Raw genomic sequence first — 27,126 nt, forward strand, 5'->3', positions numbered from 1 at the left:
ACATAATTTTGCAATAGTAATGCAGAATATAGTTTTCCAAGTTCCAGTTTATCAAGCTGTTTTCTGAAGCATTTTTTTTCTTCTTCTGATTTTTGTAGTCATTTATGTATTTATCTGTTGCTTAACAGTGGTGTGCAGGACGTTTTGAAAAATCTATAGTTAAATTAAAAAATTTATAAAAACAAATTTTTTTTAAAAAAACCGAGTGCCGGATAAGGTGTGTTCTCAGTGTCGAAGTGATTTTTACTCTCCCGTGCATTCTGGGTGCTCGATAACGTGCGCTCTGAGTGCTCCATAAGGCGCGTCCTATACAAGGTTGCATTATGATGCATGGGCTAAGACGAGGGTGTGAGAGTTTGATGTCGGGTGCGATCATACCAGCGTTAGTGCACCGGATCCCATCAGAACTCCGCCGTTAAGCGCACTTGGGCCGGAGTAGTACTGGGATGGGTGACCTCCCGGGAAGTCCCGGTGTTGCACCCTTCTTTTACTTTTTTGAGCAACTTATGTCGAAATTTCTACCGACTTTGCTGACATTTGCATAGCTTAATTTCTTTCATTGTAATATCGTTTGGATTTTAAATATGCATTCATTTAGCATACTATATTTCTTCATTTCTTAGATTAATAATTGCATCTCTCATCTAGATTAATTGCACTTTCATTTACCTACATAAATCCTTCGTTCTAGAGGTCCGGTTGCCCGATTCTTGTTCTGAGAGCAAAGGCATAATCTTTCTAGTTAGAAGGCAACATGTCGCTCTGTTAGACTTTTCGAATAAAGAATACAATGTTTATTTCGGGATGATCTCGCGAATAATGACCATGTTGAAGTGTATGTGAGGATTAGAGGCCCCCAATTTGACATATACATTTCTGGTGCCTACCGTGGGGCTCCAAAAATCAAATTTTCTAGCCTCATTTTCTACATTTTCTGCATTTTTTTTGTTTTGTCCATACAAGCTTCCAGATTTTCGCATGAGAAAGTTATTTTTTTGCACAAAGACTTGAAGAGTTTGCATCTTCCTCTACACTTTCTCGAGCAAAAAAGTTCATAATTGTGTGGGTTCTCGCGCTATGCACATGATTTTTCTTGCGCAGGTCTGTGCATGAATTCGCACATAATTTTGCAACAGTAATGCAGAATATAGTTTTTCAAGTTCCAGTTTATCAAGCTGTTTTCTGAAGCATTTTTTTTCTTCTTCTGATTTTTGTAGTTAATTATGCATTTATCTGTAGCTTAACAGTGGTGTGTAGGACGTTTTGAAAAATCTATAGTTAAATTAAAAAATTTATAAAAAAAAACCGAGTGCCGGATAAGGTGCATTCTCAGTCTCGAAGTGATTTTTACTCTCCCATGCATTCTGGGTCCTCGATAAGGTGCACTCCGAGTGCTCCATAAGGCGCGTCCTATACAAGGTTGCATTACGATGCATGGGCTAACACGAGGGTGTGAGAGTTTGATGTCGGGTGCGATCACACCAGCGTTAGTGCACCGGATCCCATCAGAACTCCGCAGTTAAGCGCGCTTGGGCCAGAGTACTACTGGGATGGGTGACCTCTCGGGAAGTCCCGGTGTTGCACCCTTCTTTTACTTTTTTGAGCAACTTATGCCGAAATTTCTACCGACTTTGCTAACATTTGCATAGCTTAATTTCTTTCATTGTAATATCGTTTAGATTTTAAATATGCATTCATTTAGCATACTATATTTCTTCATTTCTTAGATTAATAATTGCATCTCTCATCTAGATTAATTGCACTTTCATTTACCTACATAAATCCTTCGTTCTAGAGGTCAGGTTGCCCGATTCTTGTTCTGAGAGCAAAGGCATAATCTTTCTAGTTAGAAGGCAACATGTCGCTCTGTTAGACTTTTCGAATAAAGAATACAATGTTTATTTCGGGATGATCTCGTGGGTAATGACCATGTTGAAGTGTATGTGAGGATTAGAGGCCCCCAATTTCACATATACATTTCTGGTGCCTAACGTGGGGCTCCAAAAATTAAATTTTCTAGCCTCATTTTCTACATTTTCTGCATTTTTTTTGTTTTGTCCATACAAGCTTCCAGATTTTCGCATGGGAAAGCTATTTTTTTGCACAAAGACTTGAAGATTTTGCATCTTCCTCTACACTTTCTCAAGCAAAAAATTTCATAATTGTGTGCGTTCTCGCGCTATGCACATGATTTTTCTTGCGCAAGTCTGTGCATGAATTCGCACATAATTTTGCAACAGTAATGCAGAATATAGTTTTTCAAGTTCCAGTTTATCAAGCTGTTTTCTGAAGCATTTTTTTTCTTCTTCTGATTTTTGTAGTTATTTATATATTTATCTGTAGCTTAACAGTGGTGTGCAGGACGTTTTGAAAAATCTATAGTTAATTTTAAAAATTTATTAAAAAAAAAAAAATCGAGTGCCGGATAAGGTGCGTTCTCAGTGTCGAAGTGATTTTTACTCTCCTGTGCCTTCTGGGTGCTCGATAAGGTGCGCTCTGAGTGCTCCATAAGGCACATCCTATACAAGGTTGCATTATGATGCATGGGCTAACACGAGGGTGTGAGAGTTTGATGTCGTCTACGATCATACCAGCATTAGTGCACCGGATCCCATCAGAACTCCGCAGTTAAGCGCGCTTGGGCCGGAGTAGTACTGAGATGGGTGACCTCCTGGGAAGTCCCGCTGTTGCGCCCTTCTTTTACTCTTTTGAGCAACTTATGCTAAAATTTCTACCGACTTTGCTGACATTTGCATAGCTTAATTTCTTTCATTGTAATATCGTTTGGATTTTAAATATGCATTCATTTAGCATACTATATTTCTTCATTTCTTAGATTAATAATTGCATCTCTCATCTAGATTAATTGCACTTTCATTTACCTACATAAATCCTTCGTTCTAGAGGTTCGGTTGCCCGATTCTTGTTCTGAGAGCAAAGGCATAATCTTTCTAGTTAGAAGGCAACATGTCCCTCTGTTAGACTTTTCGAATAAAGAATACAATGTTTATTTCGGGATGATCTCGCGGGTAATGACCATGTTGAAGTGTATGTGAGGATTAGAGGCCCCCAATTTCACATATACATTTCTGGTGCCTACCGTGGGGCTCCAAAAATCAAATTTTCTAGCCTCATTTTCTACATTTTCTGCATTTTTTTTGTTTTGTCCATACAAGCTTCCAGATTTTCGCATGAGAATGCTATTTTTTTGCAGAAAGACTTGAAGATTTTGCATCTTCCTCTACACTTTCTCGAGCAAAAAAGTTCATAATTGTGTCGGTTCTCGCGCTATGCACATGATTTTTCTTGCGCAGGTCTGTGCATGAATTCGCACATAATTTTGCAACAGTAATGCAGAATATAGTTTTTCAAGTTCCAGTTTATCGAGCTGTTTTCTGAAGCATTTTTTTTCTTCTTCTGATTTTTGTAGTTATTTATGTATTTATCTGTAGCTTAACAGTGGTGTGCAGGACGTTTTGAAAAATCTATAGTTAAATTTATAAATTTATAAAAAGAAAAATTTAAAAAAAGAAAAGGAGTGCCGGATAAGGTGCGTTCTCAGTGTCGAACTGATTTTTACTCTCTCGTGCATTCTGGGTGCTCGATAAGGTGCGCTCCGAGTGCTCCATAAGGCGCGTCCTATACAAGGTTGCATTATGATGCATGGGCTAACACGAGGGTGTGAGAGTTTGATGTCGGGTGCGATCATACAAGCGTTAGTGCACCGGATCCCATCAGAACTCCGCAGTTAAGCGCGCTTGGGCCGGAGTAGTACTGGGATGGGTGACCTCCCGGAAAGTCCCGGTGTTGCACCCTTCTTTTACTTTTTTGAGCAACTTATGCCAAAATTTCTACCGACTTTGCTGACACTTGCATAGCTTAATTTTTTTCATTGTAATATCGTTTGGATTTTAAATATGCATTCATTTAGCATACTATATTTCTTCATTTCTTAGATTGATAATTGCATCTCTCATCTAGATTAATTGCACTTTCATTTACCTACATAAATCCTTTGTTCTAGAGGTCCGGTTGCCCGATTCTTGTTCTGAGAGCAAAGGCATAATCTTTCTAGTTAGAAAGCAACATGTCGCTCTGTTAGACTTTTCGAATAAAGAATACAATGTTTATTTCGGGATGATCTCGCGGGTAATGACCATGTTGAAGTGTATGTGAGGATTAGAGGCCCCCAATTTCACATATACATTTCTGGTGCCTACCGTGGGGCTCCAAAAATCAAATTTTCTAGCCTCATTTTCTACATTTTCTGCATTTTTTTTGTTTTGTCCATACAAGCTTCCAGATTTTCGCATGAGAAAGCTATTTTTTTGCACAAAGACTTGAAGATTTTGCATCTTCCTCTACACTTTCTCGAGCAAAAAAGTTCGTAATTGTGTGGGTTCTCGCGCTATGCACATGATTTTTCTTGCGCAGGTCTGTGCATGAATTCGCACATAACTTTGCAACAGTAATGCAGAATATAGTTTTTCAAGTTCCAGTTTATCGAGCTGTTTTCTGAAGCATTTTTTTTCTTCTTCTGATTTTTGTAGTTATTTATGTATTTATCTGTAGCTTAACAGTGGTGTGCAGGACGTTTTGAAAAATCTATAGTTAAATTAAAAAATTTATAAAAAGGAAAATTTTTAAAAAAAACCGAGTGCCGGATAAGGTGCGTTCTCAGTGTCGAAGTGATTTTTACTCTCCCGTGCATTCTGGGTGCTCGATAAGGTGCGCTCCGAGTGCTCCATAAGGCGCGTCCTATTCAAGGTTGCATTATGATGCATGGGCTAACACGAGGGTGTGAGAGTTTGATGTCGGGTGCAATCATACCAGCGTTAGTGCACCGGATCCCATCAGAACTCCGCAGTTAAGCGCGCTTGGGCCGGAGTAGTACTGGGATGGGTGACCTCCCGGGAAGTCCCGGTGTTGCACACTTCTTTTACTTTTTTGAGCAACTTATGCCGAAATTTCTACCGACCTTGCTGACATTTACATAGCTTAATTTCTTTCACTGTAATATCATTTGGATTTTAAATATGCATTCATTTAGCATACTATATTTCTTCATTTCTTAGATTGATAATTGCATCTCTCATCTAGATTAATTGCACTTTCATTTACCTACATAAATCCTTCGTTCTAGAGGTCCGGTTGCCCGATTCTTCTTCTGAGAGCAAAGGCATAATCTTTCTAGTTAAAAGGCAACATGTCGCTTTGTTAGACTTTTCGAATAAAGAATACAATGTTTATTTCGGGATGATCTCGCGGGTAATGACCATGTTGAAGTGTATGTGAGGATTAGAGGCCCCCAATTTCACATATATATTTTCTGCATTTTTTTTGTTTTGTCCATACAAGCTTCCAGATTTTCGCATGAGAAAGCTATTTTTTTGCACAAAGACTTGAAGATTTTGCATCTTCCTCTACAATTTCTCGAGCAAAAAAGTTCGTAATTGTGTGGGTTCTCGCGCTATGCACATGATTTTTCCTACGCAGGTCTGTGCATGAATTCGCACATAATTTTGCAACAGTAATGCAGAATATAGTTTTTCAAGTTCCAGTTTATCGAGCTGTTTTCTGAAGCATTTTTTTTCTTTTGATTTTTGTAGTTATCTATGTATTTATCTGTAGCTGAACAGTGGTGTGCAGGACGTTTTGAAAAATCTATAGTTAAATTTAAAAATTTATAAAAAGAAAATTTTTTTAAAAAAACCGAGTGCCGGATAAGGTGCATTCTCAGTGTCGAAGTGATTTTTACTCTCCCGTGCATTCTGGGTGCTCGATAAGGTGCGCTCCGAGTGCTCCATAAGGCGCGTCCTATACAAGGTTGCATTATGATGCATGGGCTAACACGAGGGTGTGAGAGTTTGATGTTGGGTGCGATCATACCAGCGTTAGTGCACCGGATCCCATTAGAACTCTGCAGTTAAGCGCGCTTGGGCCTGAGTAGTACTGGGATGGGTGACCTCCCGGGAAGTCCCGGTGTTGCACCCTTCTTTTACTTTTTTGAGCAACTTATGCCGAAATTTCTACCGACCTTGCTGACATTTGCATAGCTTAATTTCTTTCACTGTAATATCGTTTGGATTTCAAATATGCATTCATTTAGCATACTATATCTCTTCATTTCTTAGATTGATAATTGCATCTCTCATCTAGATTAATTGCACTTTCATTTACCTACATAAATCCTTCGTTCTAGAGGTCCGGTTGCCCGATTCTTGTTCTGAGAGCAAAGGCATAATCTTTCTAGTTAGAAGGCAACATGTCGCTTTGTTAGACTTTTCGAATAAAGAATACAATATTTATTTCGGGATGATCTCGCGAGTAATGACCATGTTGAAGTGTATGTGAGGATTAGAGGCCCCCAATTTCACATATACATTTTCTGCATTTTTTTTGTTTTGTCCATACAAGCTTCCAGATTTTTGCATGAGAAAGCTATTTTTTTGCACAAAGACTTGAAGATTTTGCATCTTCCTCTACACTTTCTCGAGCAAAAAAGTTCGTAATTGTGTGGGTTCTCGCGCTATGCACATGATTTTTCCTGCGCAGGTCTGTGCATGAATTCGCACATAATTTTGCAACAGTAATGCAGAATATAGTTTTTCAAGTTCCAGTTTATCGAGCTGTTTTCTGAAGCATTTTTTTTCTTCTTCTGATTTTTGTAGTTATTTATGTATTTATCTGTAGCTTAACAGTGGTGTGCAGGACGTTTTGAAAAATCTATAGTTAAATTTATAAATTTATAAAAAGAAAATTTTTTTAAAAAAACCGAGTGCCGGATAAGGTGCGTTGTCAGTGTCGAAGTGATTTTTACTCTCCCGTGCATTCTGGGTGCTCGATAAGGTGCGCTCCGAGTGCTCCATAAGGCGCGTCCTATACAAGGTTGCATTATGATGCATGGGCTAACACGAGGGTGTGATAGTTTGATGTCGGGTGCGATCATACCAGCGTTAGTGCACCGGATCCCATCAGAACTCCGCAGTTAAGCGCGCTTGGGCCGGAGTAGTACTGGGATGGGTGACCTCCCGAGAAGTCCCGGTGTTGCACCCTTCTTTTACTTTTTTGAGCAACTTATGCCGAAATTCATTTAGCATACTATATAAATTTATAAAAAGAAAAATTTAAAAAAAAAACCGAGTGCCGGATAAGGTGCGTTTTCAGTGTCGAAGTGATTTTTATTCTCCCGTGCATTCTGGGTGCTCGATAAGGTGCGCTCTGAGTGCTCCATAAGGCGCGTCCTATACAAGGTTGCATTATGATGCATGGGCTCACACGAGGGTGTGAGAGTTTGATGTCGGGTGCCATCATACCAGCGTTAGTGCACAGGATCCCATCAGAACTCCGCAGTTAAGCACGCTTGGGCCGGAGTAGTACTGGGATGGGTGACCTCCCGGGAAGTCCCGGTGTTGCACCCTTCTTTTACTTTTTTGAGCAACTTATGCCGAAATTTCTACCGACTTTGCTAACATTTGCATAGCTTAATTTCTTTCATTGTAATATCATTTGGATTTTAAATATGCATTCATTTAGCATACTATATTTCTTCATTTCTTAGATTGATAATTGCATCTCTCATCTAGATTAATTGCACTTTCATTTACCTACATAAATCCTTCGTTCTAGAGGTCCGGTTGCCCGATTCTTGTTCTGAGAGCAAAGGCATAATCTTTCTAGTTAGAAGGCAACATGTCGCTTTGTTAGACATTTCGAATAAAGAATACAATGTTTATTTCGGGATGATCTCGCAGGTAATGACCATGTTGAAGTGTATGTGAGGATCAGAGGCCCCCAATTTCACATATACATTTTCTGCATTTTTTTTGTTTTGTCCATACAAGCTTCCAGATTTTCGCATGAGAAAGCTATTTTTTTGCACAAAGACTTGAAGATTTTGCATCTTCCTCTACACTTTCTCGAGCAAAAAAGTTCGTAATTGTGTGGGTTCTCGCGCTATGCACATGATTTTTCTTGCGCAGGTCTGTGCATGAATTCGCACATAATTTTGGAACAGTAATGCAGAATATAGTTTTTCAAGTTCCAGTTTATCGAGCTGTTTTCTGAAGCATTTTTTTTCTTCTTCTGATTTTTGTAGTTATTTATGTATTTATCTGTAGCTTAACAGTTGTCTACAGGACGTTTTGAAAAATCTATAGTTAAATTAAAAAATTTATAAAAAGAAATTTTTTTAAAAATAACCGAGTGCCGGATAAGGTGCGTTCTCAGTGTCGAAGTGATTTTTACTCTCGCGTGCATTCTGGGTGCTCGATAAGGTGCGCTCTGAGTGCTCCATAAGGCGCGTCCTATACAAGGTTGCATTATGATGCATGGGCTAACACGAGGGTGTGAGAGTTTGATGTCGGGTGCGATCATACCAGCGTTAGTGCACCGGATCCCATCAGAACTCCGCAGTTAAGCGCGCTTGGGCCGGAGTAGTACTGGGATGGGTGACCTCCCGGGAAGTCCCGGTGTTGCACCCTTCTTTTACTTTTTTGAGCAACTTATGTCGAAATTTCTACCGACTTTGCTGACATTTGCATAGCTTAATTTCTTTCATTGTAATATCGTTTGGATTTTAAATATGCATTCATTTAGCATACTATATTTCTTCGTTTCTTAGATTGATAATTGCATCTCTCATCAAGATTAATTGCACTTTCATTTACCTACATAAATCCTTCGTTCTAGAGGTCCGGTTGCCCGATTCTTGTTCTGAGAGCAAAGGCATAATCTTTCTAGTTAGAAGGCAACATGTCGCTTTGTTAGACTTTTCGAATAAAGAATACAATATTTATTTCGGGATGATCTCGCGGGTAATGACCATGTTGAAGTGTATGTGAGGATCAGAGGCCCCCAATTTTACATATACATTTTCTGCATTTTTTTTGTTTTGTCCATACAAGCTTCCAGATTTTCGCATGAGAAAGCTATTTTTTTGCACAAAGACTTGAAGATTTTGCATCTTCCTCTACACTTTCTCGAGCAAAAAAGTTCGTAATTGTGTGGGTTCTCGCGCTATGCACATGATTTTTCTTGCGCAGGTCTGTGCATGAATTCGCACATAATTTTGCAACAGTAATACAGAATATAGTTTTTCAAGTTCCAGTTTATCGAGCTGTTTTCTGAAGCATTTTTTTTCTTCTTCTAATTTTTGTAGTTATTTATGTATTTATCTGTAGCTTAACAGTTGTGTGCAGGACGTTTTGAAAAATCTATAGTTAAATTAAAAAATTTATAAAAAGAAAAATTTTTTAAAAAAACCGAGTGCCGGATAAGGTGCGTTCTCAGTGTCGAAGTGATTTTTACTCTCCCGTGCATTCTGGGTGCTCGATAAGGTGCGCTCCGAGTGCTCCATAAGGCGCGTCCTATACAAGGTTGCATTATGATGCATGGGCTAAGACGAGGGTGTGAGAGTTTGATGTCGGGTGCGATCATACCAGCGTTAGTGCACCGGATCCCATCAGAACTCCGCAGTTAAGCGTGCTTGGGCCGGAGTAGTACTGGAATGGGTGACCTCCCGGGAAGTCCCGGTGTTGCACCCTTCTTTTACTTTTTTGAGCAACTTATGCCGAAATTTCTACCGACTTTGCTGACATTTGCATAGCTTAATTTCTTTCATTGTAATATCGTTTGGATTTTAAATATGCATTCATTTAGCATACTATATTTCTTCATTTCTTAGATTGATAATTGCATCTATCATCTAGATTAATTGCACTTTCATTTACCTACATAAATCCTTCGTTCTAGAGGTCCGGTTGCCCGATTCTTGTTCTAGTTAGAAGGCAACATGTCGCTTTGTTAGACTTTTTGAATAAAGAATACAATGTTTATTTCGGGATGATCTCTCGGGTAATGACCATGTTCAAGTGTATGTGAGGATTAGAGGCCCCCAATTTCACATATACATTTTCTGCATTTTTTTTGTTTTGTCCATACAAGCTTCCAGATTTTCGCATGAGAAAGCTATTTTTTTGCACAAAGTCTTGAAGATTTTGCATCTTCCTCTACACTTTCTCGAGCAAAAAAGTTCGTAATTGTGTGGGTTCTCGCGCTATGCACATGATTTTTCTTGCGCAGGTCTGTGCATGAATTCGCACATAATTTTGCAACAGTAATGCAGAATATAGTTTTTCAAGTTCCAGTTTATCGAGCTGTTTTCTGAAGCATTTTTTTTCTTCTTCTGATTTTTGTAGTTATTTATGTATTTATCTGTAGCTTAACAGTGGTGTGAAGGACGTTTTGAAAAATCTATAGTTAAATTTATAAATTTATAAAAATAAATTTTTTTTAAAAAAACTAAGTGCCGGATAAGGTGCGTTCTCAGTGTCGAAGTGAGTTTTACTCTCCCGTGTATTCTGGGTGCTCGATAAGGTGCGCTCCGAGTGCTCCATAAGGCGCGTCCTATACAAGGTTGCATTATGATGCATGGGCTAACACGAGGGTGTGAGAGTTTGATGTCGGGTGTGATCATACCAGCGTTAGTGCACCGGATCCCATCAGAACTCCGCAGTTAAGCGCGCTTGGGTCGGAGTAGTACTCGAATGGGTGACCTCCCGGGAAGTCCTGGTGTTGCACCCTTCTTTTACTTTTTTGAGCAACTTATGCCGAAATTTCTACCGACTTTGCTGACATTTGCATAGCTTAATTTCTTTCATTGTAATATCGTTTGGATTTTAAATATGCATTCATTTAGCATACTATATTTCTTCATTTCTTAGATTGATAATTGCATCTCTCATCTAGATTAATTGCACTTTCATTTACCTACATAAATCCTTCGTTCTAGAGGTCCGGTTGCCCGATTCTTGTTCTGAGAGCAAAGGCATAATCTTTCTAGTTAGAAGGCAACATGTCGCTTTGTTAGACTTTTCGAATAAAGAATACAATGTTTATTTCGGGATGATCTCGCGGGTAATGACCATGTTGAAGTGTATGTGAGGATTAGAGGCCCCCAATTTCACATATACATTTTCTGCATCTTTTTTGTTTTGTCCATACAAGCTTCCAGATTTTCGCATGAGAAAGCTATTTTTTTGCACAAAGACTTGAAGATTTTGCATCTTCCTCTACACTTTCTCGAGCAAAAAAGTTCGTAATTGTGTGGGTTCTCGCGCTATGCACACGATTTTTCTTGCGCAGGTCTGTGCATGAATTCGCACATAATTTTGCAACAGTAATGCAGAATATAGTTTTTCAAGTTCCAGTTTATCGAGCTGTTTTCTGAAGCATTTTTTTTCTTCGTCTGATTTTTGTAGTTATTTATGTATTTATCTGTAGCTTAACTTAACAGTGGTGTGCAGGACGTTTTGAAAAATCTATAGTTAAATTTATAAATTTATAAAAAGAAAAAATTTTATAAAAAAAACCGAGTGCCGGATAAGGTGCGTTCTCAGTGTCGAAGTGATTTTTACTCTCCCGTGCATTCTGGGTGCTCGATAAGGTGCGCTCCGAGTGCTCCATAAGGCGCGTCCTATACAAGGTTGCATTATGATGCATGGGCTAACACGAGGGTGTGAGAGTTTGATGTCGGGTGCGATCATACCAGCATTAGTGCATCGGATCCCATCAGAACTCCGCAGTTAAGCGCGCTTGGGCCGGAGTAGTACTGGGATGGGTGACCTCCCGGGAAGTCCCGGTGTTGCACCCTTCTTTTACTTTTTTGAGCAACTTATGCCGAAATTTCTACCGACTTTGCAGACATTTGCATAGCTTAATTTCTTTCATTGTAATATCGTTTGGATTTTAAATATGCATTCATTTAGCACACTATATTTCTTCATTTCTTAGATTGATAATTGCATCTCTCATCTAGATTAATTGCACTTTCATTTACCTACATAAATCCTTCGTTCTAGAGGTCCGGTTGCCCGATTCTTGTTCTGAGAGCAAAGGCATAATCTTTCTAGTTAGAAGGCAACATGTCGCTTTGTTAGACTTTTCGAATAAAGAATACAATGTTTATTTCGGGATGATCTCGCGGGTAATGACCATGTTGAAGTGTATGTGAGGATTAGAGGCCCCCAATTTCACATATACATTTTCTGCATTTTTTTTGTTTTGTCCATACAAGCCTCCAGATTTTCGCATGAGAAAGCTATTTTTTTGCACAAAGACTTGAAGATTTTGCATCTTCCTCTACACTTTCTCGAGCAAAAAAGTTCGTAATTGTGTGGGTTCTCGCGCTATGCACACGATTTTTCTTGCGCAGGTCTGTGCATGAATTCGCACATAATTTTGCAACAGTAATGCAGAATATAGTTTTTCAAGTTCCAGTTTATCGAGCTGTTTTCTGAAGCATTTTTTTTCTTCTTCTGATTTTTGTAGTTATTTATGTATTTATCTGTAGCTTAACTTAACAGTGGTGTGCAGGACGTTTTGAAAAATCTATAGTTAAATTTATAAATTTATAAAAAGAAAATTTTTTTTAAAAAAAACCGAGTGCCGGATAAGGTGCGTTCTCAGTGTCGAAGTGATTTTTACTCTCCCGTGCATTCTGGGTGCTCGATAAGGTGCGCTCCGAGTGCTCCATAAGGCGCGTCCTATACAAGGTTGCATTATGATGCATGGGCTAACACGAGGGTGTGAGAGTTTGATGTCGGGTGCGATCATACCAGCGTTAGTGCACCGGATCCCATCAGAACTCCGCAGTTAAGCGCGCTTGGGCCGGAGTAGTACTGGGATGGGTGACCTCCCGGGAAGTCCCGGTGTTGCACCCTTCTTTTACTTTTTTGAGCAACTTATGCCGAAATTTCTACCGACTTTGCTGACATTTGCATAGCTTAATTTCTTTCATTGTAATATCGTTTGGATTTTAAATATGCATTCATTTAGCATACTATATTTCTTCATTTCTTAGATTGATAATTGCATCTCTCATCTAGATTAATTGCACTTTCATTTACCTACATAAATCCTTCGTTCTAGAGGTCCGGTTGCCCGATTCTTGTTCTGAGAGCAAAGGCATAATCTTTCTAGTTAGAAGGCAACATGTCGCTTTGTTAGACTTTTCGAATAAAGAATACAATGTTTATTTCGGGATGATCTCGCGGGTAATGACCATGTTGAAGTGTATGTGAGGATTAGAGGCCCCCAATTTCACATATACATTTTCTGCATTTTTTTTGTTTTGTCCATACAAGCTTCCAGATTTTCGCATGAGAAAGCTATTTTTTTGCACAAAGACTTGAAGATTTTGCATCTTCCTCTACACTTTCTCGAGCAAAAAAGTTCGTAATTGTGTGGGTTCTCGCGCTATGCACACGATTTTTCTTGCGCAGGTCTGTGCATGAATTCGCACATAATTTTGCAACAGTAATGCAGAATATAGTTTTTCAAGTTCCAGTTTATCGAGCTGTTTTCTGAAGCATTTTTTTTCTTCTTCTGATTTTTGTAGTTATTTATGTATTTATCTGTAGCTTAACTTAACAGTGGTGTGCAGGACGTTTTGAAAAATCTATAGTTAAATTTATAAATTTATAAAAAGAAAATTTTTTTTAAAAAAAACCGAGTGCCGGATAAGGTGCGTTCTCAGTGTCGAAGTGATTTTTACTCTCCCGTGCATTCTGGGTGCTCGATAAGGTGCGCTCCGAGTGCTCCATAAGGCGCGTCCTATACAAGGTTGCATTATGATGCATGGGCTAACACGAGGGTGTGAGAGTTTGATGTCGTGTGCGATCATACCAGCGTTAGTGCACCGGATCCCATCAGAACTCCGCAGTTAAGCGCGCTTGGACCGGAGTAGTACTGGGATGGGTGACCTCCCGGGAAGTCCCGGTGTTGCACCCTTCTTTTACTTTTTTGAGCAACTTATGCCGAAATTTCTACCGACTTTGCTGACATTTGCATAGCTTAATTTCTTTCATTGTAATATCGTTTGGATTTTAAATATGCATTCATTTAGCATACTATATTTCTTCATTTCTTAGATTGATAATTGCATCTCTCATCTAGATTAATTGCACTTTCATTTACCTACATAAATCCTTCGTTCTAGAGGTCCGGTTGCCCGATTCTTGTTCTGAGAGCAAAGGCATAATCTTTCTAGTTAGAAGGCAACATGTCGCTTTGTTAGACTTTTCGAATAAAGAATACAATGTTTATTTCGGGATGATCTCGCGGGTAATGACCATGTTGAAGTGTATGTGAGGATTAGAGGCCCCCAATTTCACATATACATTTTCTGCATTTTTTTTGTTTTGTCCATACAAGCTTCCAGATTTTCGCATGAGAAAGCTATTTTTTTGCACAAAGACTTGAAGATTTTGCATCTTCCTCTACACTTTCTCGAGCAAAAAAGTTCGTAATTGTGTGGGTTCTCGCGCTATGCACACGATTTTTCTTGCGCAGGTCTGTGCATGAATTCGCACATAATTTTGCAACAGTAATGCAGAATATAGTTTTTCAAGTTCCAGTTTATCGAGCTGTTTTCTGAAGCATTTTTTTTCTTCTTCTGATTTTTGTAGTTATTTATGTATTTATCTGTAGCTTAACTTAACAGTGGTGTGCAGGACGTTTTGAAAAATCTATAGTTAAATTTATAAATTTATAAAAAGAAAATTTTTTTAAAAAAAAACCGAGTGCCGGATAAGGTGCGTTCTCAGTGTCGAAGTGATTTTTACTCTCCCGTGCATTCTGGGTGCTCGATAAGGTGCGCTCCGAGTGCTCCATAAGGCGCGTCCTATACAAGGTTGCATTATGATGCATGGGCTAACACGAGGGTGTGAGAGTTTGATGTCGTGTGCGATCATACCAGCGTTAGTGCACCGGATCCCATCAGAACTCCGCAGTTAAGCGCGCTTGGGCCGGAGTAGTACTGGGATGGGTGACCTCCCGGGAAGTCCCGGTGTTGCACCCTTCTTTTACTTTTTTGAGCAACTTATGCCGAAATTTCTACCGACTTTGCCGACATTTGCATAGCTTAATTTCTTTCATTGTAATATCGTTTGGATTTTAAATATGCATTCATTTAGCATACTATATTTCTTCATTTCTTAGATTGATAATTGCATCTCTCATCTAGATTAATTGCACTTTCATTTACCTACATAAATCCTTCGTTCTAGAGGTTCGGTTGCCCGATTCTTGTTCTGAGAGCAAAGGCATAATCTTTCTTGTTAGAAGGCAACATGTCGCTTTGTTAGACTTTTCGAATAAAGAATACAATGTTTATTTCAGGATGATCTCGCGGGTAATGACCATGTTGAAGTGTATGTGAGGATTAGAGGCCCCCAATTTCACATATACATTTTCTGCATTTTTTTTGTTTTGTCCATACAAGCTTCCAGATTTTCGCATGAGAAAGCTATTTTTTTGCACAAAGACTTGAAGATTTTGCATCTTCCTCTACACTTTCTCGAGCAAAAAAGTTCGTAATTGTGTGGGTTCTCTCGCTATGCACACGATTTTTCTTGCGCAGGTCTGTGCATGAATTCGCACATAATTTTGCAACAGTAATGCAGAATATAGTTTTTCAAGTTCCAGTTTATCGAGCTGTTTTCTGAAGCATTTTTTTTCTTCTTCTGATTTTTGTAGTTATTTATGTATTTATCTGTAGCTTAACTTAACAGTGGTGTGCAGGACGTTTTGAAAAATCTATAGTTAAATTTATAAATTTATAAAAAGAAAATTTTTTATAAAAAAAACCGAGTGCCGGATAAGGTGCGTTCTCAGTGTCGAAGTGATTTTTACTCTCCCGTGCATTCTGGGTGCTCGATAAGGTGCGCTCCGAGTGCTCCATAAGGCGCGTCCTATACAAGGTTGCATTATGATGCATGGGCTAACACGAGGGTGTGAGAGTTTGATGTCGGGTGCGATCATACCAGCGTTAGTGCACCGGATCCCATCAGAACTCCGCAGTTAAGCGCTCTTGGGCCGGAGTAGTACTGGGATGGGTGACCTCCCGGGAAGTCCCGGTGTTGCACCCTTCTTTTACTTTTTTGAGCAACTTATGCCGAAATTTCTACCGACTTTGCTGACATTTGCATAGCTTAATTTCTTTCATTGTAATATCGTTTGGATTTTAAATATGCATTCATTTAGCACACTATATTTCTTCATTTCTTAGATTGATAATTGCATCTCTCATCTAGATTAATTGCACTTTCATTTACCTACATAAATCCTTCGTTCTAGAGGTCCGGTTGCCCGATTCTTGTTCTGAGAGCAAAGGCATAATCTTTCTAGTTAGAAGGCAACATGTCGCTTTGTTAGACTTTTCGAATAAAGAATACAATGTTTATTTCGGGATGATCTCGCGGGTAATGACCATGTTGAAGTGTATGTGAGGATTAGAGGCCCCCAATTTCACATATACATTTTCTGCATTTTTTTTGTTTTGTCCATACAAGCTTCCAGATTTTCGCATGAGAAAGCTATTTTTTTGCACAAAGACTTGAAGATTTTGCATCTTCCTCTACACTTTCTCGAGCAAAAAAGTTCGTAATTGTGTGGGTTCTCGCGCTATGCACACGATTTTTCTTGCGCAGGTCTGTGCATGAATTCGCACATAATTTTGCAACAGTAATGCAGAATATAGTTTTTCAAGTTCCAGTTTATCGAGCTGTTTTCTGAAGCATTTTTTTTCTTCTTCTGATTTTTGTAGTTATTTATGTATTTATCTGTAGCTTAACTTAACAGTGGTGTGCAGGACGTTTTGAAAAATCTATAGTTAAATTTATAAATTTATAAAAAGAAAATTTTTTATAAAAAAAACCGAGTGCCGGATAAGGTGCGTTCTCAGTGTCGAAGTGATTTTTACTCTCCCGTGCATTCTGGGTGCTCGATAAGGTGCGCTCCGAGTGCTCCATAAGGCGCGTCCTATACAAGGTTGCATTATGATGCATGGGCTAACACGAGGGTGTGAGAGTTTGATGTCGGGTGCGATCATACCAGCGTTAGTGCACCGGATCCCATCAGAACTCCGCAGTTAAGCGCTCTTGGGCCGGAGTAGTACTGGGATGGGTGACCTCCCGGGAAGTCCCGGTGTTGCACCCTTCTTTTACTTTTTTGAGCAACTTATGCCGAAATTTCTACCGACTTTGCTGACATTTGCATAGCTTAATTTCTTTCATTGTAATATCGTTTGGATTTTAAATATGCATTCATTTAGCACACTATATTTCTTCATTTCTTAGATTGATAATTGCATCTCTCATCTAGATTAATTGCACTTTCATTTACCTACATAAATCCTTCGTTCTAGAGGTCCGGTTGCCCGATTCTTGTTCTGAGAGCAAAGGCATAATCTTTCTAGTTAGAAGGCAACATGTCGCTTTGTTAGACTTTTCGAATAAAGAATACAATGTTTATTTCGGGATGATCTCGCGGGTAATGACCATGTTGAAGTGTATGTGAGGATTAGAGGCCCCCAATTTCACATATACATTTTCTGCATTTTTTTTGTTTTGTCCATACAAGCTTCCAGATTTTCGCATGAGAAAGCTATTTTTTTGCACAAAGACTTGAAGATTTTGCATCTTCCTCTACACTTTCTCGAGCAAAAAAGTTCGTAATTGTGTGGGTTCTCGCGCTATGCACACGATTTTTCTTGCGCAGGTCTGTGCATGAATTCGCACATAATTTTGCAACAGTAATGCAGAATATAGTTTTTCAAGTTCCAGTTTATCGAGCTGTTTTCTGAAGCATTTTTTTTCTTCTTCTGATTTTTGTAGTTATTTATGTATTTATCTGTAGCTTAACTTAACAGTGGTGTGCAGGACGTTTTGAAAAATCTATAGTTAAATTTATAAATTTATAAAAAGAAAAATTTTTATAAAAAAAACCGAGTGCCGGATAAGGTGCGTTCTCAGTGTCGAAGTGATTTTTACTCTCCCGTGCATTCTGGGTGCTCGATAAGGTGCGCTCCGAGTGCTCCATAAGGCGCGTCCTATACAAGGTTGCATTATGATGCATGGGCTAACACGAGGGTGTGAGAGTTTGATGTCGGGTGCGATCATACCAGCGTTAGTGCACCGGATCCCATCAGAACTCCGCAGTTAAGCGCGCTTGGGCCGGAGTAGTACTGGGATGGGTGACCTCCCGGGAAGTCCCGGTGTTGCACCCTTCTTTTACTTTTTTGAGCAACTTATGCCGAAATTTCTACCGACTTTGCTGACATTTGCATAGCTTAATTTCTTTCATTGTAATATCGTTTGGATTTTAAATATGCATTCATTTAGCACACTATATTTCTTCATTTCTTAGATTGATAATTGCATCTCTCATCTAGATTAATTGCACTTTCATTTACCTACATAAATCCTTCGTTCTAGAGGTCCGGTTGCCCGATTCTTGTTCTGAGAGCAAAGGCATAATCTTTCTAGTTAGAAGGCAACATGTCGCTTTGTTAGACTTTTCGAATAAAGAATACAATGTTTATTTCGGGATGATCTCGCGGGTAATGACCATGTTGAAGTGTATGTGAGGATTAGAGGCCCCCAATTTCACATATACATTTTCTGCATTTTTTTTGTTTTGTCCATACAAGCTTCCAGATTTTCGCATGAGAAAGCTATTTTTTTGCACAAAGACTTGAAGATTTTGCATCTTCCTCTACACTTTCTCGAGCAAAAAAGTTCGTAATTGTGTGGGTTCTCGCGCTATGCACACGATTTTTCTTGCGCAGGTCTGTGCATGAATTCGCACATAATTTTGCAACAGTAATGCAGAATATAGTTTTTCAAGTTCCAGTTTATCGAGCTGTTTTCTGAAGCATTTTTTTTCTTCTTCTGATTTTTGTAGTTATTTATGTATTTATCTGTAGCTTAACTTAACAGTGGTGTGCAGGACGTTTTGAAAAATCTATAGTTAAATTTATAAATTTATAAAAAGAAAAATTTTTATAAAAAAAACCGAGTGCCGGATAAGGTGCGTTCTCAGTGTCGAAGTGATTTTTACTCTCCCGTGCATTCTGGGTGCTCGATAAGGTGCGCTCCGAGTGCTCCATAAGGCGCGTCCTATACAAGGTTGCATTATGATGCATGGGCTAACACGAGGGTGTGAGAGTTTGATGTCGGGTGCGATCATACCAGCGTTAGTGCACCGGATCCCATCAGAACTCCGCAGTTAAGCGCGCTTGGGCCGGAGTAGTACTGGGATGGGTGACCTCCCGGGAAGTCCCGGTGTTGCACCCTTCTTTTACTTTTTTGAGCAACTTATGCCGAAATTTCTACCGACTTTGCTGACATTTGCATAGCTTAATTTCTTTCATTGTAATATCGTTTGGATTTTAAATATGCATTCATTTAGCACACTATATTTCTTCATTTCTTAGATTGATAATTGCATCTCTCATCTAGATTAATTGCACTTTCATTTACCTACATAAATCCTTCGTTCTAGAGGTCCGGTTGCCCGATTCTTGTTCTGAGAGCAAAGGCATAATCTTTCTAGTTAGAAGGCAACATGTCGCTTTGTTAGACTTTTCGAATAAAGAATACAATGTTTATTTCGGGATGATCTCGCGGGTAATGACCATGTTGAAGTGTATGTGAGGATTAGAGGCCCCCAATTTCACATATACATTTTCTGCATTTTTTTTGTTTTGTCCATACAAGCTTCCAGATTTTCGCATGAGAAAGCTATTTTTTTGCACAAAGACTTGAAGATTTTGCATCTTCCTCTACACTTTCTCGAGCAAAAAAGTTCGTAATTGTGTGGGTTCTCGCGCTATGCACACGATTTTTCTTGCGCAGGTCTGTGCATGAATTCGCACATAATTTTGCAACAGTAATGCAGAATATAGTTTTTCAAGTTCCAGTTTATCGAGCTGTTTTCTGAAGCATTTTTTTTCTTCTTCTGATTTTTGTAGTTATTTATGTATTTATCTGTAGCTTAACTTAACAGTGGTGTGCAGGACGTTTTGAAAAATCTATAGTTAAATTTATAAATTTATAAAAAGAAAAATTTTTATAAAAAAAACCGAGTGCCGGATAAGGTGCGTTCTCAGTGTCGAAGTGATTTTTACTCTCCCGTGCATTCTGGGTGCTCGATAAGGTGCGCTCCGAGTGCTCCATAAGGCGCGTCCTATACAAGGTTGCATTATGATGCATGGGCTAACACGAGGGTGTGAGAGTTTGATGTCGGGTGCGATCATACCAGCGTTAGTGCACCGGATCCCATCAGAACTCCGCAGTTAAGCGCGCTTGGGCCGGAGTAGTACTGGGATGGGTGACCTCCCGGGAAGTCCCGGTGTTGCACCCTTCTTTTACTTTTTTCAGCAACTTATGCCGAAATTTCTACCGACTTTGCTGACATTTGCATAGCTTAATTTCTTTCATTGTAATATCGTTTGGATTTTAAATATGCATTCATTTAGCACACTATATTTCTTCATTTCTTAGATTGATAATTGCATCTCTCATCTAGATTAATTGCACTTTCATTTACCTACATAAATCCTTCGTTCTAGAGGTCCGGTTGCCCGATTCTTGTTCTGAGAGCAAAGGCATAATCTTTCTAGTTAGAAGGCAACATGTCGCTTTGTTAGACTTTTCGAATAAAGAATACAATGTTTATTTCGGGATGATCTCGCGGGTAATGACCATGTTGAAGTGTATGTGAGGATTAGAGGCCCCCAATTTCACATATACATTTTCTGCATTTTTTTTGTTTTGTCCATACAAGCTTCCAGATTTTCGCATGAGAAAGCTATTTTTTTGCACAAAGACTTGAAGATTTTGCATCTTCCTCTACACTTTCTCGAGCAAAAAAGTTCGTAATTGTGTGGGTTCTCGCGCTATGCACACGATTTTTCTTGCGCAGGTCTGTGCATGAATTCGCACATAATTTTGCAACAGTAATGCAGAATATAGTTTTTCAAGTTCCAGTTTATCGAGCTGTTTTCTGAAGCATTTTTTTTCTTCTTCTGATTTTTGTAGTTATTTATGTATTTATCTGTAGCTTAACTTAACAGTGGTGTGCAGGACGTTTTGAAAAATCTATAGTTAAATTTATAAATTTATAAAAAGAAAAATTTTTATAAAAAAAACCGAGTGCCGGATAAGGTGCGTTCTCAGTGTCGAAGTGATTTTTACTCTCCCGTGCATTCTGGGTGCTCGATAAGGTGCGCTCCGAGTGCTCCATAAGGCGCGTCCTATACAAGGTTGCATTATGATGCATGGGCTAACACGAGGGTGTGAGAGTTTGATGTCGGGTGCGATCATACCAGCGTTAGTGCACCGGATCCCATCAGAACTCCGCAGTTAAGCGCGCTTGGGCCGGAGTAGTACTGGGATGGGTGACCTCCCGGGAAGTCCCGGTGTTGCACCCTTCTTTTACTTTTTTGAGCAACTTATGCCGAAATTTCTACCGACTTTGCTGACATTTGCATAGCTTAATTTCTTTCATTGTAATATCGTTTGGATTTTAAATATGCATTCATTTAGCACACTATATTTCTTCATTTCTTAGATTGATAATTGCATCTCTCATCTAGATTAATTGCACTTTCATTTACCTACATAAATCCTTCGTTCTAGAGGTCCGGTTGCCCGATTCTTGTTCTGAGAGCAAAGGCATAATCTTTCTAGTTAGAAGGCAACATGTCGCTTTGTTAGACTTTTCGAATAAAGAATACAATGTTTATTTCGGGATGATCTCGCGGGTAATGACCATGTTGAAGTGTATGTGAGGATTAGAGGCCCCCAATTTCACATATACATTTTCTGCATTTTTTTTGTTTTGTCCATACAAGCTTCCAGATTTTCGCATGAGAAAGCTATTTTTTTGCACAAAGACTTGAAGATTTTGCATCTTCCTCTACACTTTCTCGAGCAAAAAAGTTCGTAATTGTGTGGGTTCTCGCGCTATGCACACGATTTTTCTTGCGCAGGTCTGTGCATGAATTCGCACATAATTTTGCAACAGTAATGCAGAATATAGTTTTTCAAGTTCCAGTTTATCGAGCTGTTTTCTGAAGCATTTTTTTTCTTCTTCTGATTTTTGTAGTTATTTATGTATTTATCTGTAGCTTAACTTAACAGTGGTGTGCAGGACGTTTTGAAAAATCTATAGTTAAATTTATAAATTTATAAAAAGAAAAAATTTTATAAAAAAAACCGAGTGCCGGATAAGGTGCGTTCTCAGTGTCGAAGTGATTTTTACTCTCCCGTGCATTCTGGGTGCTCGATAAGGTGCGCTCCGAGTGCTCCATAAGGCGCGTCCTATACAAGGTTGCATTATGATGCATGGGCTAACACGAGGGTGTGAGAGTTTGATGTCGGGTGCGATCATACCAGCGTTAGTGCACCGGATCCCATCAGAACTCCGCAGTTAAGCGCGCTTGGGCCGGAGTAGTACTGGGATGGGTGACCTCCCGGGAAGTCCCGGTGTTGCACCCTTCTTTTACTTTTTTGAGCAACTTATGCCGAAATTTCTACCGACTTTGCTGACATTTGCATAGCTTAATTTCTTTCATTGTAATATCGTTTGGATTTTAAATATGCATTCATTTAGCACACTATATTTCTTCATTTCTTAGATTGATAATTGCATCTCTCATCTAGATTAATTGCACTTTCATTTACCTACATAAATCCTTCGTTCTAGAGGTCCGGTTGCCCGATTCTTGTTCTGAGAGCAAAGGCATAATCTTTCTAGTTAGAAGGCAACATGTCGCTTTGTTAGACTTTTCGAATAAAGAATACAATGTTTATTTCGGGATGATCTCGCGGGTAATGACCATGTTGAAGTGTATGTGAGGATTAGAGGCCCCCAATTTCACATATACATTTTCTGCATTTTTTTTGTTTTGTCCATACAAGCTTCCAGATTTTCGCATGAGAAAGCTATTTTTTTGCACAAAGACTTGAAGATTTTGCATCTTCCTCTACACTTTCTCGAGCAAAAAAGTTCGTAATTGTGTGGGTTCTCGCGCTATGCACACGATTTTTCTTGCGCAGGTCTGTGCATGAATTCGCACATAATTTTGCAACAGTAATGCAGAATATAGTTTTTCAAGTTCCAGTTTATCGAGCTGTTTTCTGAAGCATTTTTTTTCTTCTTCTGATTTTTGTAGTTATTTATGTATTTATCTGTAGCTTAACTTAACAGTGGTGTGCAGGACGTTTTGAAAAATCTATAGTTAAATTTATAAATTTATAAAAAGAAAAATTTTTATAAAAAAAACCGAGTGCCGGATAAGGTGCGTTCTCAGTGTCGAAGTGATTTTTACTCTCCCGTGCATTCTGGGTGCTCGATAAGGTGCGCTCCGAGTGCTCCATAAGGCGCGTCCTATACAAGGTTGCATTATGATGCATGGGCTAACACGAGGGTGTGAGAGTTTGATGTCGGGTGCGATCATACCAGCGTTAGTGCACCGGATCCCATCAGAACTCCGCAGTTAAGCGCGCTTGGGCCGGAGTAGTACTGGGATGGGTGACCTCCCGGGAAGTCCCGGTGTTGCACCCTTCTTTTACTTTTTTGAGCAACTTATGCCGAAATTTCTACCGACTTTGCTGACATTTGCATAGCTTAATTTCTTTCATTGTAATATCGTTTGGATTTTAAATATGCATTCATTTAGCACACTATATTTCTTCATTTCTTAGATTGATAATTGCATCTCTCATCTAGATTAATTGCACTTTCATTTACCTACATAAATCCTTCGTTCTAGAGGTCCGGTTGCCCGATTCTTGTTCTGAGAGCAAAGGCATAATCTTTCTAGTTAGAAGGCAACATGTCGCTTTGTTAGACTTTTCGAATAAAGAATACAATGTTTATTTCGGGATGATCTCGCGGGTAATGACCATGTTGAAGTGTATGTGAGGATTAGAGGCCCCCAATTTCACATATACATTTTCTGCATTTTTTTTGTTTTGTCCATACAAGCTTCCAGATTTTCGCATGAGAAAGCTATTTTTTTGCACAAAGACTTGAAGATTTTGCATCTTCCTCTACACTTTCTCGAGCAAAAAAGTTCGTAATTGTGTGGGTTCTCGCGCTATGCACACGATTTTTCTTGCGCAGGTCTGTGCATGAATTCGCACATAATTTTGCAACAGTAATGCAGAATATAGTTTTTCAAGTTCCAGTTTATCGAGCTGTTTTCTGAAGCATTTTTTCTCTTCTTCTGATTTTTGTAGTTATTTATGTATTTATCTGTAGCTTAACTTAACAGTGGTGTGCAGGACGTTTTGAAAAATCTATAGTTAAATTTATAAATTTATAAAAAGAAAAAATTTTATAAAAAAAACCGAGTGCCGGATAAGGTGCGTTCTCAGTGTCGAAGTGATTTTTACTCTCCCGTGCATTCTGGGTGCTCGATAAGGTGCGCTCCGAGTGCTCCATAAGGCGCGTCCTATACAAGGTTGCATTATGATGCATGGGCTAACACGAGGGTGTGAGAGTTTGATGTCGGGTGCGATCATACCAGCGTTAGTGCACCGGATCCCATCAGAACTCCGCAGTTAAGCGCGCTTGGGCCGGAGTAGTACTGGGATGGGTGACCTCCCGGGAAGTCCCGGTGTTGCACCCTTCTTTTACTTTTTTGAGCAACTTATGCCGAAATTTCTACCGACTTTGCTGACATTTGCATAGCTTAATTTCTTTCATTGTAATATCGTTTGGATTTTAAATATGCATTCATTTAGCACACTATATTTCTTCATTTCTTAGATTGATAATTGCATCTCTCATCTAGATTAATTGCACTTTCATTTACCTACATAAATCCTTCGTTCTAGAGGTCCAGTTGCCCGATTCTTGTTCTGAGAGCAAAGGCATAATCTTTCTAGTTAGAAGGCAACATGTCGCTTTGTTAGACTTTTCGAATAAAGAATACAATGTTTATTTCGGGATGATCTCGCGGGTAATGACCATGTTGAAGTGTATGTGAGGATTAGAGGCCCCCAATTTCACATATACATTTTCTGCATTTTTTTTGTTTTGTCCATACAAGCTTCCAGATTTTCGCATGAGAAAGCTATTTTTTTGCACAAAGACTTGAAGATTTTGCATCTTCCTCTACACTTTCTCGAGCAAAAAAGTTCGTAATTGTGTGGGTTCTCGCGCTATGCACACGATTTTTCTTGCGCAGGTCTGTGCATGAATTCGCACATAATTTTGCAACAGTAATGCAGAATATAGTTTTTCAAGTTCCAGTTTATCGAGCTGTTTTCTGAAGCATTTTTTCTCTTCTTCTGATTTTTGTAGTTATTTATGTATTTATCTGTAGCTTAACTTAACAGTGGTGTGCAGGACGTTTTGAAAAATCTATAGTTAAATTTATAAATTTATAAAAAGAAAAAATTTTATAAAAAAAACCGAGTGCCGGATAAGGTGCGTTCTCAGTGTCGAAGTGATTTTTACTCTCCCGTGCATTCTGGGTGCTCGATAAGGTGCGCTCCGAGTGCTCCATAAGGCGCGTCCTATACAAGGTTGCATTATGATGCATGGGCTAACACGAGGGTGTGAGAGTTTGATGTCGGGTGCGATCATACCAGCGTTAGTGCACCGGATCCCATCAGAACTCCGCAGTTAAGCGCGCTTGGGCCGGAGTAGTACTGGGATGGGTGACCTCCCGGGAAGTCCCGGTGTTGCACCCTTCTTTTACTTTTTTGAGCAACTTATGCCGAAATTTCTACCGACTTTGCTGACATTTGCATAGCTTAATTTCTTTCATTGTAATATCGTTTGGATTTTAAATATGCATTCATTTAGCACACTATATTTCTTCATTTCTTAGATTGATAATTGCATCTCTCATCTAGATTAATTGCACTTTCATTTACCTACATAAATCCTTCGTTCTAGAGGTCCGGTTGCCCGATTCTTGTTCTGAGAGCAAAGGCATAATCTTTCTAGTTAGAAGGCAACATGTCGCTTTGTTAGACTTTTCGAATAAAGAATACAATGTTTATTTCGGGATGATCTCGCGGGTAATGACCATGTTGAAGTGTATGTGAGGATTAGAGGCCCCCAATTTCACATATACATTATCTGCATTTTTTTTGTTTTGTCCATACAAGCTTCCAGATTTTCGCATGAGAAAGCTATTTTTTTGCACAAAGACTTGAAGATTTTGCATCTTCCTCTACACTTTCTCGAGCAAAAAAGTTCGTAATTGTGTGGGTTCTCGCGCTATGCACACGATTTTTCTTGCGCAGGTCTGTGCATGAATTCGCACATAATTTTGCAACAGTAATGCAGAATATAGTTTTTCAAGTTCCAGTTTATCGAGCTGTTTTCTGAAGCATTTTTTCTCTTCTTCTGATTTTTGTAGTTATTTATGTATTTATCTGTAGCTTAACTTAACAGTGGTGTGCAGGACGTTTTGAAAAATCTATAGTTAAATTTATAAATTTATAAAAAGAAAAAATTTTATAAAAAAAACCGAGTGCCGGATAAGGTGCGTTCTCAGTGTCGAAGTGATTTTTACTCTCCCGTGCATTCTGGGTGCTCGATAAGGTGCGCTCCGAGTGCTCCATAAGGCGCGTCCTATACAAGGTTGCATTATGATGCATGGGCTAACACGAGGGTGTGAGAGTTTGATGTCGGGTGCGATCATACCAGCGTTAGTGCACCGGATCCCATCAGAACTCCGCAGTTAAGCGCGCTTGGGCCGGAGTAGTACTGGGATGGGTGACCTCCCGGGAAGTCCCGGTGTTGCACCCTTCTTTTACTTTTTTCAGCAACTTATGCCGAAATTTCTACCGACTTTGCTGACATTTGCATAGCTTAATTTCTTTCATTGTAATATCGTTTGGATTTTAAATATGCATTCATTTAGCACACTATATTTCTTCATTTCTTAGATTGATAATTGCATCTCTCATCTAGATTAATTGCACTTTCATTTACCTACATAAATCCTTCGTTCTAGAGGTCCGGTTGCCCGATTCTTGTTCTGAGAGCAAAGGCATAATCTTTCTAGTTAGAAGGCAACATGTCGCTTTGTTAGACTTTTCGAATAAAGAATACAATGTTTATTTCGGGATGATCTCGCGGGTAATGACCATGTTGAAGTGTATGTGAGGATTAGAGGCCCCCAATTTCACATATACATTTTCTGCATTTTTTTTGTTTTGTCCATACAAGCTTCCAGATTTTCGCATGAGAAAGCTATTTTTTTGCACAAAGACTTGAAGATTTTGCATCTTCCTCTACACTTTCTCGAGCAAA

The 27,126-nt window shown here is 39.0% G+C and overlaps 25 non-coding genes and 1 pseudogene across 25 annotated transcripts; all 26 read left to right on the plus strand.

Moving 5' to 3' along the window:
* The first annotated feature begins 364 nt into the window (after positions 1-364).
* Positions 365-483, plus strand: LOC149567840 (5S ribosomal RNA). The gene has a single exon (XR_016363244.1). It is a non-coding gene; the product is annotated as a 5S ribosomal RNA (ribosomal RNA).
* Positions 484-1,468: 985 nt separating this feature from the next.
* LOC149567841 (5S ribosomal RNA) lies at positions 1,469-1,587 on the plus strand. Its single transcript, XR_016363255.1, has one exon. It is a non-coding gene; the product is annotated as a 5S ribosomal RNA (ribosomal RNA).
* A 990-nt stretch (positions 1,588-2,577) lies between these two features.
* On the plus strand, positions 2,578-2,696 carry LOC149567842 (5S ribosomal RNA; annotated as a pseudogene).
* A 1,001-nt stretch (positions 2,697-3,697) lies between these two features.
* LOC149567843 (5S ribosomal RNA) lies at positions 3,698-3,816 on the plus strand. The gene has a single exon (XR_016363259.1). It is a non-coding gene; the product is annotated as a 5S ribosomal RNA (ribosomal RNA).
* Positions 3,817-4,816: 1,000 nt separating this feature from the next.
* LOC149567844 (5S ribosomal RNA) lies at positions 4,817-4,935 on the plus strand. Its single transcript, XR_016363233.1, has one exon. It is a non-coding gene; the product is annotated as a 5S ribosomal RNA (ribosomal RNA).
* Positions 4,936-5,875: 940 nt separating this feature from the next.
* On the plus strand, positions 5,876-5,994 carry LOC149567845 (5S ribosomal RNA). The gene has a single exon (XR_016363235.1). It is a non-coding gene; the product is annotated as a 5S ribosomal RNA (ribosomal RNA).
* Positions 5,995-6,937: 943 nt separating this feature from the next.
* Positions 6,938-7,056, plus strand: LOC149567846 (5S ribosomal RNA). Its single transcript, XR_016363220.1, has one exon. It is a non-coding gene; the product is annotated as a 5S ribosomal RNA (ribosomal RNA).
* A 246-nt stretch (positions 7,057-7,302) lies between these two features.
* LOC149567847 (5S ribosomal RNA) lies at positions 7,303-7,421 on the plus strand. The gene has a single exon (XR_016363256.1). It is a non-coding gene; the product is annotated as a 5S ribosomal RNA (ribosomal RNA).
* A 943-nt stretch (positions 7,422-8,364) lies between these two features.
* On the plus strand, positions 8,365-8,483 carry LOC149567848 (5S ribosomal RNA). The gene has a single exon (XR_016363272.1). It is a non-coding gene; the product is annotated as a 5S ribosomal RNA (ribosomal RNA).
* A 943-nt stretch (positions 8,484-9,426) lies between these two features.
* Positions 9,427-9,545, plus strand: LOC149567849 (5S ribosomal RNA). Its single transcript, XR_016363231.1, has one exon. It is a non-coding gene; the product is annotated as a 5S ribosomal RNA (ribosomal RNA).
* Positions 9,546-10,465: 920 nt separating this feature from the next.
* Positions 10,466-10,584, plus strand: LOC149567850 (5S ribosomal RNA). The gene has a single exon (XR_016363251.1). It is a non-coding gene; the product is annotated as a 5S ribosomal RNA (ribosomal RNA).
* A 950-nt stretch (positions 10,585-11,534) lies between these two features.
* On the plus strand, positions 11,535-11,653 carry LOC149567851 (5S ribosomal RNA). Its single transcript, XR_016363253.1, has one exon. It is a non-coding gene; the product is annotated as a 5S ribosomal RNA (ribosomal RNA).
* A 950-nt stretch (positions 11,654-12,603) lies between these two features.
* Positions 12,604-12,722, plus strand: LOC149567852 (5S ribosomal RNA). Its single transcript, XR_016363273.1, has one exon. It is a non-coding gene; the product is annotated as a 5S ribosomal RNA (ribosomal RNA).
* Positions 12,723-13,672: 950 nt separating this feature from the next.
* On the plus strand, positions 13,673-13,791 carry LOC149567853 (5S ribosomal RNA). Its single transcript, XR_016363240.1, has one exon. It is a non-coding gene; the product is annotated as a 5S ribosomal RNA (ribosomal RNA).
* A 950-nt stretch (positions 13,792-14,741) lies between these two features.
* LOC149567854 (5S ribosomal RNA) lies at positions 14,742-14,860 on the plus strand. Its single transcript, XR_016363226.1, has one exon. It is a non-coding gene; the product is annotated as a 5S ribosomal RNA (ribosomal RNA).
* A 950-nt stretch (positions 14,861-15,810) lies between these two features.
* LOC149567855 (5S ribosomal RNA) lies at positions 15,811-15,929 on the plus strand. Its single transcript, XR_016363236.1, has one exon. It is a non-coding gene; the product is annotated as a 5S ribosomal RNA (ribosomal RNA).
* A 950-nt stretch (positions 15,930-16,879) lies between these two features.
* On the plus strand, positions 16,880-16,998 carry LOC149567856 (5S ribosomal RNA). Its single transcript, XR_016363237.1, has one exon. It is a non-coding gene; the product is annotated as a 5S ribosomal RNA (ribosomal RNA).
* A 950-nt stretch (positions 16,999-17,948) lies between these two features.
* On the plus strand, positions 17,949-18,067 carry LOC149567857 (5S ribosomal RNA). Its single transcript, XR_016363274.1, has one exon. It is a non-coding gene; the product is annotated as a 5S ribosomal RNA (ribosomal RNA).
* A 950-nt stretch (positions 18,068-19,017) lies between these two features.
* Positions 19,018-19,136, plus strand: LOC149567858 (5S ribosomal RNA). Its single transcript, XR_016363275.1, has one exon. It is a non-coding gene; the product is annotated as a 5S ribosomal RNA (ribosomal RNA).
* Positions 19,137-20,086: 950 nt separating this feature from the next.
* Positions 20,087-20,205, plus strand: LOC149567859 (5S ribosomal RNA). The gene has a single exon (XR_016363276.1). It is a non-coding gene; the product is annotated as a 5S ribosomal RNA (ribosomal RNA).
* A 950-nt stretch (positions 20,206-21,155) lies between these two features.
* LOC149567860 (5S ribosomal RNA) lies at positions 21,156-21,274 on the plus strand. Its single transcript, XR_016363278.1, has one exon. It is a non-coding gene; the product is annotated as a 5S ribosomal RNA (ribosomal RNA).
* Positions 21,275-22,224: 950 nt separating this feature from the next.
* Positions 22,225-22,343, plus strand: LOC149567861 (5S ribosomal RNA). The gene has a single exon (XR_016363279.1). It is a non-coding gene; the product is annotated as a 5S ribosomal RNA (ribosomal RNA).
* A 950-nt stretch (positions 22,344-23,293) lies between these two features.
* On the plus strand, positions 23,294-23,412 carry LOC149567862 (5S ribosomal RNA). The gene has a single exon (XR_016363280.1). It is a non-coding gene; the product is annotated as a 5S ribosomal RNA (ribosomal RNA).
* A 950-nt stretch (positions 23,413-24,362) lies between these two features.
* Positions 24,363-24,481, plus strand: LOC149567863 (5S ribosomal RNA). Its single transcript, XR_016363281.1, has one exon. It is a non-coding gene; the product is annotated as a 5S ribosomal RNA (ribosomal RNA).
* A 950-nt stretch (positions 24,482-25,431) lies between these two features.
* LOC149567864 (5S ribosomal RNA) lies at positions 25,432-25,550 on the plus strand. Its single transcript, XR_016363282.1, has one exon. It is a non-coding gene; the product is annotated as a 5S ribosomal RNA (ribosomal RNA).
* A 950-nt stretch (positions 25,551-26,500) lies between these two features.
* Positions 26,501-26,619, plus strand: LOC149567865 (5S ribosomal RNA). Its single transcript, XR_016363283.1, has one exon. It is a non-coding gene; the product is annotated as a 5S ribosomal RNA (ribosomal RNA).
* Positions 26,620-27,126: the final 507 nt, after the last annotated feature.

The sequence above is a fragment of the Cupressus sempervirens genome, chromosome 3 (genome assembly GCF_028749045.1).
Source record: "Cupressus sempervirens isolate cs-2001-9-10 chromosome 3, ASM2874904v1, whole genome shotgun sequence".
NCBI classification, from domain to species: Eukaryota; Viridiplantae; Streptophyta; class Pinopsida; order Cupressales; family Cupressaceae; genus Cupressus; species Cupressus sempervirens.